An 18,456-nucleotide genomic window follows, 5' to 3' on the forward strand; every position below is an offset into this window, starting at 1 on the left:
GGGAGGCAGCTTCCCTCCCCAAGCCCCTCTTCTCCCTCCCACCCCACCCCCGGATGTGCTGCTTTGTCTGTTCCTCCTCGGAGCCACTTTTCCCCATCACAACGCTGCCCGGGGCTGGGGGCCCGCTGCTCTCCCGGGATGCGCAGCAGCCCCGTAGCCTGTCCCCCCCCGAGGCTCCAAAGGAGGCCGGGAGGCTCCAGCTGGGCACCGGGGCTCCGGCAGCGCCCATGGATGACACAGCTCGGAGGGGCTGAAGATGCTGAAAAAATATATATATAAAAAAAATATGCCCCACGCAAGCAAGAAGAAGCGGTCCCCAGCTCATTCCCTGCAGCCTCAGGGAGGCTGGGATCGGGGTGACAGCAAGACGGGACCGGACCCCGACACTCGGGTCACCCTATCAGGCCCCCCCGGAGGCAGCACGGCCAGGGGAGGCCGCTGCCCCCCACGCCCGGGGATGAGGCGGGGGAGAGCTCCAGGATCGCATCGCCAAATCTGGCTGCCGGAGGACGGTTCAGTTGTGAGCTCGTGTAGTGCAGGAGGACGATTCCCTTCAGTGAAAATCACATTATTTTGTTTGATCTCGCAGTTTTGCAAGAGCTATTGCTAACAGCTGTAGAGAGATTTGCATCCCCCCTCCGGGGCAGAGGTGACTACTGGCTACGGCTGCTCCCAGAATTAAACGAGACACTCAGACAGGAAACACAATTGGCAACACAACCCCCTCACCCCATTTACCGACACAAAACTTACAGACTGTCTCTGCCAACCGCTTAACAGACTGCTTCAAATATTCCCTTCCCTCCTTCCCTCCACGAGAGTGTATAAAACTGATTGCCTTTAATTCCAAAACAGAGAAATCTAAGACTAAAAAGACTTTTTTTTGGACTAAATACAGATGCATCGATCTAAGACATTCCAGAGATGCTGAGCGCTGGTACCGTATGGCGGATGAGCAGTGGGGTGGGCAGGCAAGATGTGTGATGAGGATGAGCCAGGGCTTGCGAGATAACTGTTCCCAGCTGTTTTAGGATTTAATTTTTATTTTCTTTTTTTTTTCTCCCCAGCTGGCGCAGTGCCCGTCCGGCTCTCTAGCAGGCTGCTCGCTTTCGGTGATTGACAGCCCAAGGTCAGGGAAGCTCTTCGGGGCTGCGGGTGTCGGGTTTCGGGGACGAGGGATAAAACATCGCCAGCGCTCGGCCGAGCCCCCGCTGGCTCCGCGGCCGTGCAGCCCCTTGCGCAGGGCCGGAGGGGCTCCGCGGCTCGGCCAGGTGAGCTCGGAGCGGGGCTGCCGAGCACCATGGGGGCTGCCCGAGCAGCTCCCTGCCTCCAGCATCCCTCCCTGCCGCTGCTTCGGCTCGCAGCGCTGTCCCGGATTTTTCTTTCTTTCTTTCTTTCTCCCCCCGCCAAGTTTTGATTTCCTCCTTTGCAGGACTGAAGAAAGAATAATTCCCCACGATCGACGGGGAAATGGCTATTTTGCTCCTTATTTGACTAAGTTTTCTTTTCTTTTCTTTTCTTTTCTTTTTTTTTTTTTTTTTTCTTTATTAAATCATTATGTTTAACTCCATTAAGGTTAGAGTGAATCTGAAGTTACACGTGTACAGGCGCACACAGCACACCCTAAATAGCTTATTGCATAATCCCACGTAGCGTGTGCAGTAATGTAGCATGCAGTGGTCTGCTAGGATCCCACACTGGACTTTTGTTTTATGCAAGAAGGAGAAGAAGAAGGAAAAAAAAATAGCTTTCAGTGCTGCCTTTTCTTGACTTTCAAAGGGTGATTTTTGGTAGTGAGTATTGAGCACAGCATGAAGTGCTACAAAATGTTTTCCTACTATTGCATCCAGGACTGAGGAGAGACAATTTATATTTGTGAGCTGGTCCTGCCCATCGCGGTGCGTGGAAGTGTTAGAAAATAGATTGCGGTGTTATCCAGACCTAAGGTACTGCAAATCCTTTGCCTTAAACAGAATTGCTCCAGTGGGGGCTTATTGTATTCATAGGTTTGTCACAATATGGCTGGAATAAACATATTGCAGCAAAGAGAGAAAAAAGCATTCCACGTAAAGAAAACGGTATGTTTTCCTGTCCCACAGAGGCTGCTATTAGGCTTTAGAGATAGTTGTCCTCTGCCATATTTTATTTCCCCTTTTAAAGTTTCACTGTTTGTCTTAAGGCACAGATGCAAAACACTGCATTTCCACTTTATACATGTGTTCTTTTAAAAGATTTGTTTAGATAAGGAAACCAATGCTAAGTGTTCTCACTTGAAAGAAATTAAATATATAGAATGATAAGCTGCTGCTAAAATATATAAAAAACACTTAAATTAATAATAAGAACTTGTTCTGAGGCAAAATTCAATTTTACTTCCTATTATGCAATCCTTGCATGTAAAGTTGCTTTAATGCAAAATAGCAGCTCATCAAATATTCTGTTTTATTGGTATCAAAAATTTATGATATCCTGAGGCATGAGGGGCAGAGAGCAAGGTAGGAAAGATGTGTCCTTTTACCAAGTTTAGTGCTTTCTTTAAAGAAACATCTCAAACTTGTTTCTCCTCCCTCTTGCCATGGTTTTGGAGGCAGTGGGTGAAGGTTTATACCGGGGAGATCTCCTCCAGTGACAAGGGCACTGTGCAGCTCTGATGCACCATTTTGGTAACCGTACGTTCTCTGCAGGCTCCTGTTTTCACCACGACGCTAGGAGATATTAAGTCATGTCTGCACAGATATGGAGATGGGTTCATTTCTGAACTCTGATGTTTTCATTTGGTATTGCAACACTGCATATGTGTCGCAAATACACCGCATAGTTTGTGCCTGTATTTGACTGTCGAATCCTGCAGCCTCCCACCAATAAAACACAGCTCTGGTTCTGCTTTAGCCTAGGCTTCTCACTAATGGGCCTTCATTTGTTTTCAGAAAGATGCTCCTGGCTTTATAATGGATATTAAACACTCTGTCACAAGGGCGTTGCATGCAGTGCATTTTTTTCTGAAATAAGTGTAGCAAGAAATCCGTGCCAAGCATCTAACACCGCATGCAGAGAATTAAACACTACTCGGTCCTTCTTCTGCAGGACTTCAGGCAAGTAATGGAAGGAGGCCCCTCTGTGCCCTTTGACAGCTGGGTGGGGAAGCTGAGGCACCGCAGGCCGAGGACAGGCTTGGTGGAACAGGTCACACCGTGCTGTGCTGCTCCCGCAGCCGGCAGTGCGGGCACCGCATCGCACACAGCAAGGGGCATGGGGGGGCAGGCAGCGCAGGGTGCTATAATCACGTCTTTTAATGGGTCCTGTCTCATTTGTCAGTGAATGGAGCAGAAACTTTCCTGCTGGTTCAGGGGACCCATTCAGAAGAGAAATTACAAAGGGCAATAAACCTGCACCTTGGACTTCTGCTAACTGCTTCTTCCTTGCTCGTACGCCATGGTGCAGTTATTGCCTAAAGCCTCTGCAAACATGAGAAAGGGAACGTACATTTCAGACAGCTCTCTGAGCTCACATGGCCCTTACAGCTCTCTGGATCTCCATTTCCCCCCTATTTAAGGTGGCAAAAGATTAGAGGCAAAAGGGTTTTGAGTCTGAAATCTCTACCTATGTGATTCTAAGGGTAAGCTTTTATATTTATCCTCAGTCTGGCCCCCATCTTGCATGGCATCCAGTTCCACACGTCGTGGTAGTGCTATTGCAATGCTAGCATCAGCTCTAGTACTGAGCCATCCTGCGTGGATGCTGAAGCAGAGAAACACAGGGTACGTTCAGGACCTCAGAACGATAGGACTGTTAAACTCCTCTTGACACAGTCCATCCTTATTTTTATGTCAGCCTTGACCCATGGATCAGGCATTTCATTCTGGGTATTGCAGCGGTAACGCTACACTGGGCTGCGAGAGCACACGCTGATCTCAAGGATTGGAAAAGCACAAATTCATTCGGTCCAGCACTGGTTTGAGGAGCGACAGGTTAACCCACAGATGGATAAAGGGCATAGCAAGGATGGCAGTAGAAAATGTTTGTGGAAGGGTATTTCCAGGTCCTCTCTTTTCTCAAGCCAGGCACCCGTAAGAGCAGGGTATTAAGCGAATACCTGTGAGCCTCTGGGGCTAAGTGACTCCTGCGTAAGTCAGACAGCCAGACAGGAATCATGATAATAACAGTAACAGAAAAACCTATGGCTTTCTGATTTTCCGTATTAGCAGATCTCTCCCATGGGGTAATTGCTGTCCTACTGTGTGCAGACTTAAACCATGAGGTGACATAAAATAAAAGGACCCTTTCCTGGTAACATTGAACATCAGGTAAGTTTAAATTTGAAACAAGCAGATTTTATATTCACATTACTCAGCTCAATAATTAATGAGGTAGAGTAGCTGGGATCAAATTTAGAACATAGCAGAGGTATCAGCTGGTCTCTGCTCCAGAATATAAACCAATGTTTCTATTAAACATCTTGTGTCTTTTAAAAGAAACCTTTCTCCATAATCTGTTTGCAATTGAACATGACAGTAAATATATAAAGCTTACTGGATCACATTGTTTACAGATGAAGCAGTTTAAAGGTGAAGTTATTTTTGCTTTAAATCTTCCATGTTTGAAAATGAAAGGCATTTCTGGAGTAGCTGCTGAAAAACCAAAAATGCCAGGAAAAAAAAAAAAAGAAAAAAAGAAAAAGGAAGAAGATAAAATGTGGCACTGTGAGGGTTAAGCAAGGTCCTAGGATCCAAGTAAATATTTATATGAGTTCTCAAAGGTGGGGGGGGGTTGGGGAAGAGGGGGGGAAATCTCAATATAACCAAAATATAAATCACGGTGCTCTATGTTAGCTGTCAAATTATTCTAGCCCCTGCATTCCAGTACTTGCTCTACTGGTAATGTCACATACAACATGTGGGCTTATGCCCTGGTGCAGGTTTGGCAGGTAATTAAATTCAGTTGTATGGAGGTTTACACAGAGTCCCTCCGATCCACTGCAAGACAAACAACCTGTTAACTGTGAGCGCTGTGAGTGTGCGAAACAGTTTGGGAAGAGGGATTCTCACGAGCAGGGGAGAGAAGGCAGTCTGGGGCTGTGGGCTCCCTGCCTGCCTCCAGCACACGTTAACTCCTTGGTGTCTCGGCAGCTCCTACGCTCCGCAGGGGAAATGAAATCTGGGCAGTGGCTGAAGCGGCAGCCAGGCGTTTGTCAGAGGAAAATAATAATAATAAAAGCAAGCCCTGAGGGCAGCTAGCCCCCAGGTCAGGTTTGCCTACATTCTTGACCTGGGGGAGACTAATCGTTCTAGAAGTCATCTGGGTGATTTAGGCTCCCTGCTTCACCCTGGCTCTGTATATTGCAGACTCCAGTCAAGACAGAGTGAATTCTTCCTGGCAGCTTCACAATGCAGCCTGCTTCCAACCTGAGATGGTCCTGGAGAACCCCAGCTCCTTCCCTAGGAGCCTGCAAATGATGGCCAGAACTTGCATCTCACGGCTTTGGATGAAACTCTTTCAGAAAAAATGAACCAGAATCAAAATCGAAAGCTCAGCCTCATGTCCACTTTCTTCTCATTTGGCTCCCTTGCATGAGTAGGTGGGAAAGGGAGGCTTTCAGATACACTCTTCATTTTGCCCTTTCCTGCCAGAGGTGCTCCCATCTCCCTGGGGAGGTCGCAGCACTGGGAGGCACCCTCGCCTCTCCAGCCCCATGTAGGTAATGGGCTGCTGGTTCGGCGCTGGGAACCGGAGTGCCGCCAAGCCCCACCTGCGTGTGTGCCCCGTCGGTGTCAGGGAGCCGTGCCAGCAGCAGCACCAGCGCCGTGTGACACCCTTGTATTTAACCGCGGAATTAGCATGGCACCGAGATGACGGGTTATTGCCCTCCGGCTCTCTCCCCACGCAGTGCGTCAGCCCAGCCTCCAACCGCAAAGACAGAGGCTGGGGGCAAAGAGTAATTCCTTCTCCACGTGGGTTACATTTCGTTGCCTTTCTGTGGAGGCTTCCAGAAGGGAAATCAAGCTGTAAAGGGGACACCCATCCACAAGGATAGCCCCACGCCAGCAGCACTTGACAGGGACTGGTGAACAACCACCATCTGTTGAACTGCCATCCATTTGCCTCGAAGTGAGAGCACCCATTCATATTCATCTAACCAGTCTCTTATGCTAATCCCTGTCTACCTCCTTTCTTATCTTCTACTCATATACAAAATCAGAGAGCCCAGGTCTTCCTAAATGAGCCCAGATTCCTGTTACTCAGCTAGGGAAATACTGGGTTGAATCCTGACAGTAGGGAAAGAAAACCACACCAGAAACCCAAAGCAAGTGGAGATTAACATTTGGAATTGCTCAGGTCCATGTATCTGCCCTGATCAAACAGCGATTTGTCTGCCTGATAGGAGTTTAGATAAAGTTTTCAGCAATTTGCAGTAATTAAATGTGAAAGGGGAAGAAGCAGAGGGTTTCCAGGCAACATGCTGCAGAAAGGGAGTTTTGGAGGAAGGCAGAGAAGCCCTCGTTAAACATCTGCCACCCTGCATGGAAGGTAGTGGTGATTTCCCTGCTCTGAAGGAGTTCCCCCCTCCTCTTTGCTCCCTTCATCCTCCTCGTGCTGCTGCTCAAATCAGCCAAGGGAAAGAGAAAATCCCTGGAGAGCAGGAAAATACTTTCCAAAACAAGTTCTTGCCTCTGATTACAAGTGGCAGGTATTAAAAAAAAAAAAAAAAAAAAAAAAAGGATCCCAAGGAAAGAGCCTATCACCTCCCCCATAAGGACTTTGCTCCCATGTCACAATTATGCAAGCTAGAGCACAGTGCAATGCTCAGTATATTCAAGATAGTTGTCAAGACCAAAGTATAAACATTTCCAGCAAATGCACTTAATAGAAGTTTGTTTGCCAAGTGCTGCAGCCTCCTTTCTTGGTTATGACATGGAAAAGGCCTTTTTCATTAAGTGGGGAAAAATACCCCTCCCCTTCAACTAAAAAAAAAAAAAATGCTAGGCCTTTGAAAGTAAATCTATCTCTAGCCTTTTGCTTCGTGACCGATTGGCTCTAGCAGTAATGTACCCAGGGGTTACTCGAGTCCCTCTGTCATGTACTCCTTTTTACAGACCTTCACTATGAGAGCACAGCCCAGCTCCCAGATGGGCCTGAGCTGATCCAGCAGATGATATGGAGAGTGAGCTCGCAATCGGGATCCAAAGGGGATGCAGAAGAAAGGGAGTGGAGGTCCCATTGCACACAAAACATGGCCACATTCCTGGGAGAACAGAGTCCGTGGGAATTTGGCCATCAGACTTTGTTGGGGCTAAAGTTTCACCCCAGCCTCCAATGGGGGTGAGGTGCCTTCTGCCAGGAGATAGCAAAGACAGGGAAGAGAAGCATTGCAGCAGCAATTAAACTATAATCAGTATCTGCCTTCGCTTGAATCACTTTGCTCCACCCTGAACATGCAGTACAGCAGGGCTGGAAGCTCCTCCGGCCAAGAACTTGGGACTCCAGGGAAGGGGTGTGTTTGTTCCTCTTCTGAACTAACAGCTTTATTCCAAAAGCAACCACGGTTGTCTTGAGCTACTGTCGCCAATTCAATATGCCTTTAGCAGAAAACAGAAGCTTCCCGTGAATGAAGATCATCATCTTTCTGAAGATGGTGCTTCTGTTTTAATTAACTAATGTGCCCTATAGATTCATGCTTTTTTCCTTGAAATCTCAGTTGGCTTCTTTAATCGCTGTTCTCAATGACACAGTTTAATTCCTCCTCCCCAGACTGCAATTGCCTTTTCCCAGGGTGCTCTCACTGAGAACGCCCACAAGAGCCTTCTCTCGTAGCTGGAGTGCGGGAGGAGCTGCTTCGCATTAGAGAACCTGCTGATGACTCCAGTATGACTCCACGCAGGCAACGACAGAAAAACCTTCCCTGACTGCATCCCTCCATACTGCCACATGACAGAAATGTTGGCTGGAAAGGCGCTCCGGAGGTCTCTCATCCATCCAACCTCCCACTCAAAGCAGGTTTGTCGCAAGCACCAGATCAGGTCATCCATGGCGTTGGATGGAGAAGTCTTGAAAAAATCTCCAGAAGTGGAGATCCCACTACCTCTCTGGGTGTCTCTTTCATCCCCATTCTGCTAATTCTATTTCTAGGAATTTACCCATCTTCAAAGCAACTCTCTCCCACCAGCAGAGCAATAACTTCAGGATGTTTTACAATACACCACACCTCCTGTCCTTTGAGGATCTGATGACCCAGATACAAACAAGAAGCTGAACACCTATTATGGGAACTGGGAGCATTAAGTCTTGTGATTAGATGCTCAAAATCCCCACCAGACAGTTCCTTAAACCTACAGTCTGGAGGCACCTGCAGTATTAGCAGCAAAGCTCTTCAGGCCCATGAAGTTCTGCTCCTGAGACAGCCAGAAGCAACTGGCTGCCTGTCTCCAACTCAGGTCTCATTCACATACATGAAAATAAACTATTCTGTCTCTCCCAGGCTGAAGGCTCATGGTTTCTCAGTGCACTTCCTTCAAATCTACCCGATGCGCAGCATGATTTATGCACCAAGCAGATATGTAAACTCCCACTCATTCACCTACACATGCATGTTTGCAACCCCGTTCCCTCTCTCTGGCACAAGTTATTCTGTCCAAAGCAGAACAGCTTTGGCAGAGCAGAATAAGAAAGCAACGGTGCCAGGCATCTTTGGGAATGGGTTCTTGCACCCTTGGGTGCTGTTGCAAAACCAGTCCCTGTCTCTTGCCCAGGCAGCCAGAACTGGAGACTCTGATTAAAAGGAGGCCTTGGGATGCCCAACTTTGGGAGAAAATTCTGCATGTGGTATGGGGGCAGATGCCCAGGTAGGGCTGTATGAGGTGGGTAATCCTCAAGAGAACCTGGTTTGAATCATCACTTTATTTCCTAGCAGCTAGATTGGATGGCTCATTGCCTAGCTGGTGGCAGGGCTCACAGAAGAGTCGTGACCATTCTGGTGAAAATTTCTTGGTCCTGGTATGTTGGCCACCACTAACACACACACACACACAAATACCACAGAGGAAGGATCCAATAGCTACAAATCAGAGGAAGATGAAATTCCAGCCTCCAAACAGAGGGCACTTTTCTGTAAAAATAAAGCTAAAATAATCTGGTATTGGAACAACTCATGAAGGGTTGTAAATGGATATTCCATTGCTTGGAAATTGTAGGGAAAAGTTTGGATATTTTCCCAAGATTAATTTTAATCAAATTAGGAATTAATCCAGACATGTCCTATGGTCTATTATACATATGAGAACAGATTACATGGTCACGGTGGTTTCTTCTGGTCTTACAATCAATGAAAAAAAAAAAGTGATTGTGGCCATAGTGAAACAGTGAAGAAATACACCACTGAACTAGCAGGGAGGCTAACAGACATGAAAATATTATGAATTCTAGAAGTTATATAATAGATCGCATTCACTTCAGCGAGAATTCCACCATTGTTATTTTTTTCCACATTTAATTTAAAGAGGCAATATCCTTTTAAGCTTCCATTCTGCAGCAGGGTAGATTAAATTTAAAATAGAAAAGTGCTGCAGAATAGATCGAGGGATGTTCAGGGCTGGAGGACAACTTAATGAAGCAGAAACTGAAATACCATACGTCTCCAATAGCCTTAATTTATACAAATATTATCTTTGTGTCTTTCATAACATGATGCAGAGGAGCTGAGAGTACAGTGTAATTCCTTTGCTTTTCAAGATAATTTTATCCATTTTAGTACCTGGGTTTGAATCCAGCCCAATTCAAACCAAAAGAGCTATAAAGATTTTTGCTCTAATTGCTGAAACAGGCTTGCACATATAAAATCAGGGTAATGGTTGGAAAGGGCTGCATGGTGTATAAATAGGGAAAAGTCCTGGACCCCCTCGAGTCCAGTCCTGCCATGGTTGTTCGGAGCGGTCAGTGCTGACACATGCAGACCCTTGGGACTGGGGCAGAATCCACTGTGATGGGGACTGGAAACCCTCCTGACACAGGTGCACTTTCCAATCCAGCACCCCATGCTGTAGCTGGCTTGGTTTTGTGGGACTGTACTGGGTGCACCTTTGCAAATTTTTTTTTTTCCCCATTCCACGCCAAGCGCAGGAAACAGGTGAACAGGACTGCGGCCCCAGCTCACTTGGTGCTAGCAATAAAACCCAGAGCAGCAGCAGCAGCAGGAGAGAGCTGTAGTGTGGCGTGCACTTGAGATGGGGTTTATTCCCAGCTGGAGGAGGATTACAGGCTGGCCTAGGCTGTGAGAAGGATCAGGGTGCAGTAAGGGATGGGGACTGCCACAGGTAGTCCTCTCCGGTGTGGCCCAGGCTGACCGGGGACTAGGGAGCAGTGTCACCAAACCAAGCAGCTTGCTCCGTGCTGTGATCCTAGAGGAGAAAAGTCTGGAGCACCCTTCCCCAAGGCTCTGCCCCAGCAGGTTGTGAGGGGGACGTGGTGGCCCTGCAAGAGGAGGCAGCTGCCCCTCGCCCCAGCCTCCCCTGGGTGCCTCCTACCGCGCTCTGGGAACTGCACCCACGCCCGGGGCTGTCCCCATCACTTCCATGGCCCCGTTCCCCCACGGCAATGGCTCCCCTTCCCTCGCAGCCTTTCTGGCTGAATGTAAAAATGCTCAACACTTTCATGTTAGAAGTAATAACTTTTGGCCTGCTTGACCTCCCAAATATTTTGGGATCTCAGCATACTCTGTAGGATGGAAGAGCCATCTCTGCTTCCCACTCATTGCATGATCCTGGTTAAGTCAGCCTCTCTGTGAATTAATTTTCCTTTCTGGGAGGCAAAATAATATCATTTACTATCCTCTGAAAGAGACTTTGAAACTTAAATGGGAGGTATCTAATGTTTAGCACTTATTTATTCACAGATGTTTGAATCTGTTCAAGACATGTAGAACTGGGCTTTTTTCTTTTCACTCAGCGTGTTAGGAGTGGGGAGAAAGAAAGAGAAAGAAAAAACATGTTGCTGGAAGACATCTTCATTCTGAATAAAAGTAGAGTTCATTAGTGAAGAGGGTTCATCATTTCTTTATTCTTCACAACATGCATTTTCATGATTGGTTACAAGTCTGGCATTGCTTCTCCCTTCATATGCTGCCAAGAGTTTTCTATGATCTTAATTTTTCCCCCTCTATGGAAATCTAAGGAAAAAAAAATCCATATATTAGTCTGCAAGCATTTGATTGACACATAGATTAATGTTACACAATTAAGGAGTGTTATCAGGTGAGTGCTTCAAAAATCACAATATTTCACAGGCAGGCAGGCTTCCTGACACCACGGTAAGTAGAAATACTTTATAAAAATTATTTAGAATCACCATCTATCATCATGAAAAACCTTGTGTTGTGCTAAAATAATTGACAGGTTGATAGCTGTGAAGTGTTTCCAATCCAATAAAATACAACATAGTATTTCCAATAACAACACCGATATGCAAGGATTTACAATGGTTACCAATTTATTACAGAGATGATGGAGTTCTAATTTGTGAGCAACTTGCATGTATTTCAACTCCATGATCAGTGTCCTTCAAACTATTGCTAATCCAGTCATTTCTTTCATGAATAAACGAGCCATGAATATGCATATTAGATGTAGCACAGCATGGGCTGCTCTGCCACCTTACATCCAGGAGGTCATGGACATTTCTTAGATGCTAAATATTCCCTCCACCTCGGCTAGGTATAGAGCAGCTCCCCGGTTTCCTAATGCTGTTAAAAGGAGGTGTAATTGGGTAGAAACCCTCACGTACTTACTCTCTGGTGGTTCATTTGGAAGAAAGGGGAGCTAGAATTAAAAGGATGGGGTTGGAAATGAACCTGCCAGACACTCGCAGGCAGCTCATCAGTCAGTGAATATGATGAGCCTGATGGCTCTGCTTCCTCCAGCAGCACTGCACAGCCCTCGGCTGGGGCTAGGAGCTCGGCTGCACTCGCCTTGCTGATCCATCTCAGCTGGGATGGGTAAATCCTCTGCTCCATCCCCTGCTTGAAAATATCATCAAGGATCTTCAAATAAAAAATCAAATTCCTGCATCAGCCAGGCCCCTTGGTACTGGTGGAGGATGCACTTCTCTCTGCCTTATTCTCTTCCCTTCCCTCCCGAGAGGTGTGCAGGCAGTATGGGCTTCTCTGCTAACCAGGAGAATCAAAAAAAAAAAAAAAAGTTTGGAAGATGAAAGACCTCTTCCATTCACTCATTTCCCTTGTGTCCTTGGAGTTAAGGGGGTAATTTGGATCTTCTTAACCAAGGGTTTATGCTGCAGAGGGACTCTGACATTGGTGGAGAGCAAAGGAATGAGGCTTCTGCTAAAACAAACCAACAAAAAGTCACAGAGGTTCCTGACTCAGACCTCTTCTCAGGGCTACAGGAACACAAACAGCAGCAGGTAAAATCTGTGGCTTTTTATGCAAGTTTTGTTTAAAAGAGGAATACCTTTGGACTGTTTTTTTCTTGTAAGGCAAACATTTGTTTTAAGCAACCATCCAGATATTTCCAGCAAGGTTCAAGTACCAGGGATATCCTTTCCACACCCTGCCCCCAAAATTAACAAGAGAGAAGGCACATAATATCCTAGAGTAACAATTAACCTTCAGCAGGCTTCCTTGTCACACAGCATATGCAGATTCAGGAGGAAGAAAAGCTCAAATGAATGCACACTGAAGTACCGTCCTTTCTGATCCTTACTGGAGGACACAGGTTCATAAAGAAGTCTGTTAGAAAAATAGACCCAATTCTGCAATGGGCTCTTGTGAGGCACGGGGGTAAATGTGGTTGTCCTTCTCCTAGGTCTTACTGCAAGGCCAGAACTTTCAACAGGAATTTACCTGACTACTGGGTTATTGAAAACATATTTGTAACTCTATTTACACCTAACCATATATACAACTAGATAACTCTATATAATTATATATATATAGTCATAGTTATACACACTGTTAGAATGAATGTGACTACCATTGCATTTGCAATTATCTGACATTTTTCATCAGATTAGCTCAGTGGACCTCAAAAACTCCAACCTGGAAGCAGAAAATGCTGTTCGAGTTTTCCAGCAGTAACCTATGAAGGGAACCAGTGTGGAGTTCCCGCTTCCCACCCGATGTGGTATTGCTCTGGTCTCCATCTGCAAAAAAAAAATATCTTATTGTTCAAACTATGGCAATTCTTCTCCAAAGGATGCTTTTGTTGTCAGAGACGTGCTTGTGTTTCCAGTGTTATGTGTAATTGCTCCAAGAGGAGAGATAGTACAGGAGGTTATTAAATTATTTACATGGTACGCAGGATTGGATTATAATTTCCAGAGGAAAGAAGCCCAACACCCATCCAAAGTTATTCAAACAGATTAAATACAGCCACTGGTCTTAAATCCAGGCAGTGGGCTGGTTTCACCACTGCATGAAATAAATCTGGGTAGGTCAGGTTGGCTCCCCCCCCCGCCCATTTTCTTTACCCAACCTGGCTTAGACCACTTCACTCAAATATTTTCTTTCACATGTTGCTGGCAAAAGCATCAAAACCATAGCTGGGCTTGTATTACAGCTGACAAATCAGTAATTTGTGATCACAGCTACTGCAGTTTCTTGGAGCAACTCGTGCAGCCACGGGGGCCAAGTGCGACTGACTGCCCTGCAACAATTACCTGCTAGAATTTCTGAGTGCTGCCAAGTAATTCAGGTTAACAGCTCTTTTCCTTGCAGAGGCACCTTGCAAAGCAGGGCTGGCCCCACAGTACCTCATCGGGATCGGTCCCAGCAATCAGAGGAGCTGCATTACTGGGATTAAATTGGCCACAGAGGTCTGTGATGTTGAGAAGACTGTTATTGTCAATGAAAAAAAAACAAAGCCAATTTAACAGCTCTCTGAGCATCCCTGGTCAATGAAGGAGGTTAGCCCTGGGAATTAAAATAGGACCCTGTCCTGCTTTTCGTCCATGCAGGCACCTGCTGTGTTCCACTGATGGATGTGAATGGTCACAGGCCCCTGCATGGGGAGAGTAAGGGCTGCTCCCTAGCACATGTTGCCACCACAGTCATTTTACAGCTAACAAAATTACACTTTTTTTTTTTTTTTTTAAAGAGTGCTTACATTCCTTGAGAAACCTAAGTAATCTGCTTGTAATGAAAAGTGAAACTCTCAGCATCATTTCAAGGTACAAACACCAGTTCTATTCAGGAGAAGTTTCAGGGCCTCTTTTTCTAAATTTAGCCAGGTTTCAACATTACTGGAGGACAACCAGTCACAGCCTGGATTCCTCATTTGATTTTGCCCTTTCTTTTTAAGGGTTCCTTTATTTGTCTGAAGTGTTATAGAACATACTTTAAAGTTGATGCATTTCGATCATTCCCATTTTACAAACTGAGTTTTCAGCTTGCAGCTCCTGGCTTTGCCAAGAAGAGTTTCCAATACCTTTGCAGACTGGTGTATTGTCTGATGGACTGTGTCTTCAAAGGCTACCTCTCTTTGGAGGAGCAAAGCTGGCAGTTTTATTATGCTGCATGACACAAGGGTCTTTTGTGGGCACTTTGCTCTTTTTTCTTTCTAGGATTCCTTACTCCAAAATAGAAATAACTTTAAAGAAAGAGTACAAGACTTCTCTTTGCGTATTCAGCTAGCTAACTGTCATGATTTTACGGGGAGTCTCATGATACTTGGCATTTTTCTTAAAATCTTAGACCTTGGAGTCATGTATATACCAATCTTGGCATTAATGAAGAGGTTTCCACTATCCATGGATGTGGGGAGAATGTGAAAATCCAGAGAGCAGAAGAGAAGAGCCTTGAAACTGCTTTTAACCAAAGCTTATGTTTTAGGAATGAAAATCCCAATTCTTGGAGGGGCAGGGAGGTGTGGAGGCAGGAAAGATAGGGCTCCTTTGCCCAACATTGAGCTATGATAACTCTGCCACTGAAACACATCCTCTGAACCTCAGCCCTCTGTTTCGATCGTGTTAGGCTAATTGGAGTCAGAGCCCACTCAAACTTACAATAGGAAATGAGATTTGGGGAAAACCCACACCCAGAAGACAGGATTAAAAGGAGCTTCCTCAAACCCCATCCCGAGTCTTGCAGACTGACTGCGAAAGATCTAGGCACACTAAATTTATTCTAAAATTTAGAATTCTAAAGTGAAATTAAGCAGAAGAAAAATACTGTCACTAACTCAGCTGACAAGAGAGGAGCCGGTGGATCCTCACAGCCTGCAGGTCAGCACCCAACTTCATCTTATCTGGGGCATTGCCAACCGAAGGACTATGAGCATCGTTCAAGTAGCTCCAGGCCACCACCAAGCTCTCTGTAAGGACGGAGGCCGTCGTTCTCTTCTCCCATAGTTAGGTTTTTCAGGACAAGGATTCCTGGGCCCATGCAGAAGAGTTTTTCCTTAAAGCTCCCACGGGGAAGCAGAGTGGATAATCCAGATGACAGAACAGGCCTTGCTCACTTCAGTACTTTTTCCTGTGTTGTAACAGACGCTTGATAACAAAGCAGACCTGCATAAGCAAGTCAGCCCATGGCAAAAAGAGTAATCCACTTAAGTTGGGTGGTTTCTGTGGTGCAATACAGCGTAACCCTGCTTCCCCTCTGGCAGTCCTCGCTAGAATCTAAGACTCATTATAAGTAAAACAAGTTTGTGAGGCTCAGACAAGAGACCACTTTGTAAAGTAACTTGTGCGTGCATGACTTGAAAGAGCAAGAAGAAAACACACTTAGGACACGTTATTACAGGAGCTGGCAGCAGGTAAAGGCATCTTTTCTGGCTTTAACTGGTTTATTAGCAATAGGACCGCAGCACCATGGCTGTGAGTTAGCGTGAACTGGGGCTCCACTACACCTGGCGATGTTCTGGTCCTAAAAAGCCTGTGCATGGAGGGGCTCTTCCAAGCTGTGTAGGTAAGGTAAAGGCACAGCACATAGCTGCCTCTGAAGCTTTGCAAGGTTTGAGGCTTTTATCCCTACGTTTCTCTGTTAAGCACTGCTCCTAGATCGAGCATCTTTAAACTTCACTGCACACAGTTTAGGATTCTGCAAGCGAACCCAGGGCAGGTTAGTACCGGGCACGAGGCATCTGCTATAGCAACTTCCCAGCCCTTTGCAGCTCTAGGTCTGCCAGAGCCCAAAGGAACCACGGAGCAGCCTCACACATCACCCTGCCCCTGGCAGCACAGGCACTGATTCCTCACCCTGCACGGGCGTCTGCTGCTGCAGGAGGAGCCAGCTGAGCTGCACAAAGCCCGCGCAGCCGGGCCCTTGGAGGAGCCTGACCTACTTTGGAAGAGGGATGTCAGAGTTTGCATTCTTCCTCCCAACCTTTACCAGCTGCTCTTTATGTAGGGCCTCCAACACCACTCATTAGAGGGGTGTCAGCAACCTGGCTAGAATGCACTTCACTGAGATCAAAGCAGCATGCAAAAATCCCATATTCAGTGTATTTATTAGAGATCAAATAACACCTATAAAGCATTATGATTTTTTTTTTGACTCTATTGATCCTACATTGAGCAGCTGCTTATCTCCTATATTATGGAGATCTTCCTCACAGTAACACGGAGCTAGGGAATTCAGGTTTATTTAAAATTTTTCCTTTCTTTTTTTTTTTTTGGACTTTCTCTCCCAGCCTTCTCTCAGCCCCTACAAGCAGGAAACAAAAACAATCTCAAGCTTATCTACACCCTACTACTACTACTGTCACCTCATAGCAACCAACTAGCTCTTGCTTATTAAAACCCATCATGAAATTCCAGTACTATATTTCAAAAATAATAGTTTACTGAATAGAAGACCTTTGCTTAAGAAACCCACACAATTTTCACAAGCATCCCCCCCCCAACAAGAGGATGCATGGGCTGTTTCTAACATCACAGCTTGCCCAGCTACAGCTGCTCATCCTTTTCTCCAGCATCGCTCCATGGGCATCAGCTGTTTTCACTCAGCAGCACATCAGGTTGTATAAAATGAGGGGTTTTGCCTTCTTGCTTTTCTCTGAACATTTGTTGTAGCAGCTCCAAGTAGCAGCTTGGGGTACAGATAGATTGCAGACAGGGGAGAATGCCCAGAGGGGTTTTATTCTCCTGTAAGGTCTTAAGGATGAAGTTGTGCTCTGCTCATCAAGTAGCTGCTGGTGGCATTTGGTTGCAGAATTTGTCAGGTAGGAAAGAATACCATGATGTGCTCTAGGAAAACTAAGAAGAGGAAGGACAATTTCAGACTTAATTCAGCAAACTTTTTTATACAGGCACCCACTGGGGAGGAAGGGTAGTCAACCAGTTAAAATACTGCCTTTGTACAGAGCACTTGGCCTTTGGCTTTTCCACAGGCTTCCTGTAGAACCTGTAATAAAATCACTGGGAGACAATCATTTTTGAAGTCCTTTAGGCAAGTAAAATCCTTAGGAAATTGCTCTGGAGAACTGTCTTGTGTTCATGCCTCAGTTTCTTGAATATTTAAAAAAAAAAAAAAGCAGTAGTATTACTTCTACTCCATCTGTGTTGTCCTCTCTCAGGTGCAGGGCATCTCTGAGGTTGGGTTTACACTTTGCTATGAAGAGTGAGGGTTGGGTGAGGTCTGCATGTGTCACCTGCACACCCTGCTGGCCCTCACTTTTCCGTGGCAGGGCTGTGGCAGCCTCAGCAGGCACTGAGCAGAGGATGGGGCTAGCCACGGGGCTGGTGAGCAAGCTGGCTCCAAGAGGAGATACAATGCAGACACAACCAGCGGTGTTGGAGGTGTTGGGCTGATGTCTTGCCCAAAAAGTGCTCCGTGCATCCTGGGTCTCTGTAGGTCCCTAGCAGGGTAGGGAGCAACTCAACAGGTTTGGGAGGTGTTTGTGCACTTGGTTTTTCCTGATTCCACTTGGGCTGAAATCGCTTGACAGTATTCTTTGATGGGTGGGAGGGAGTTAGGTGAAGCCCTGTGAAAAATCTGTACTAAAATACTTCAGGTTACTCATTTTAGCATATCAATTTATTGAGACATTTGGCCTAAATTCTGCAGTAGTTTCCCCCAAAGACTTCAGCAATTCAATCCCTTCTTTTTTTTCCCAAAGCACTGTATACTTTAATTAATAGCTTTTATATTTTAGAATAGCCAAAGGCAAGCTTCTTTAACCAAAAAAAGAGTATATATTGACACACCTTTAAGGCAGTAAACTTTTCTGCATATTAATATTGAAAAGAACCTCATTAATTAGGCAGTCACACACATACAAATCTTCTGATAGAATAAGTGCATTGAAAGTTTTAGATCACTTGGGACAAGTTCTGCCTGGAGCGAAGCTGCAAAGTTAATGCTCTGTATTAACTCTAGCAATCAACCCCCAAAATGGCTGCATCCCTCAAGGCCAGTTGTTCCATTTGATCAGGTTGCAAAGCAAATTAGCATTCTCTTGCCCTGGCTCTGATGCTTCCTATTCTTTTCATGAATGATTTATTGGTCTCCCCTGC

General features: G+C 45.8%; 1 long non-coding RNA gene across 2 annotated transcripts; it reads left to right on the forward strand.

Moving 5' to 3' along the window:
- Nucleotides 1-1,211: 1,211 nt before the first annotated feature.
- LOC121079058 lies at nucleotides 1,212-8,582 on the forward strand. Of its 2 annotated transcripts, XR_005824847.1 has the most exons (5): nucleotides 1,212-1,271; nucleotides 1,851-1,946; nucleotides 4,206-4,304; nucleotides 7,810-7,992; nucleotides 8,125-8,582. It is a non-coding gene; the product is annotated as an uncharacterized LOC121079058 (long non-coding RNA). The 2 variants fall into 2 exon arrangements; XR_005824846.1 differs by lacking the exon at nucleotides 1,212-1,271 and having other exon boundaries at nucleotides 1,429-1,946.
- Nucleotides 8,583-18,456: the final 9,874 nt, after the last annotated feature.

This window comes from Cygnus olor, chromosome 16 (assembly GCF_009769625.2).
Source record: "Cygnus olor isolate bCygOlo1 chromosome 16, bCygOlo1.pri.v2, whole genome shotgun sequence".
Taxonomy (NCBI): domain Eukaryota; kingdom Metazoa; phylum Chordata; class Aves; order Anseriformes; family Anatidae; genus Cygnus; species Cygnus olor.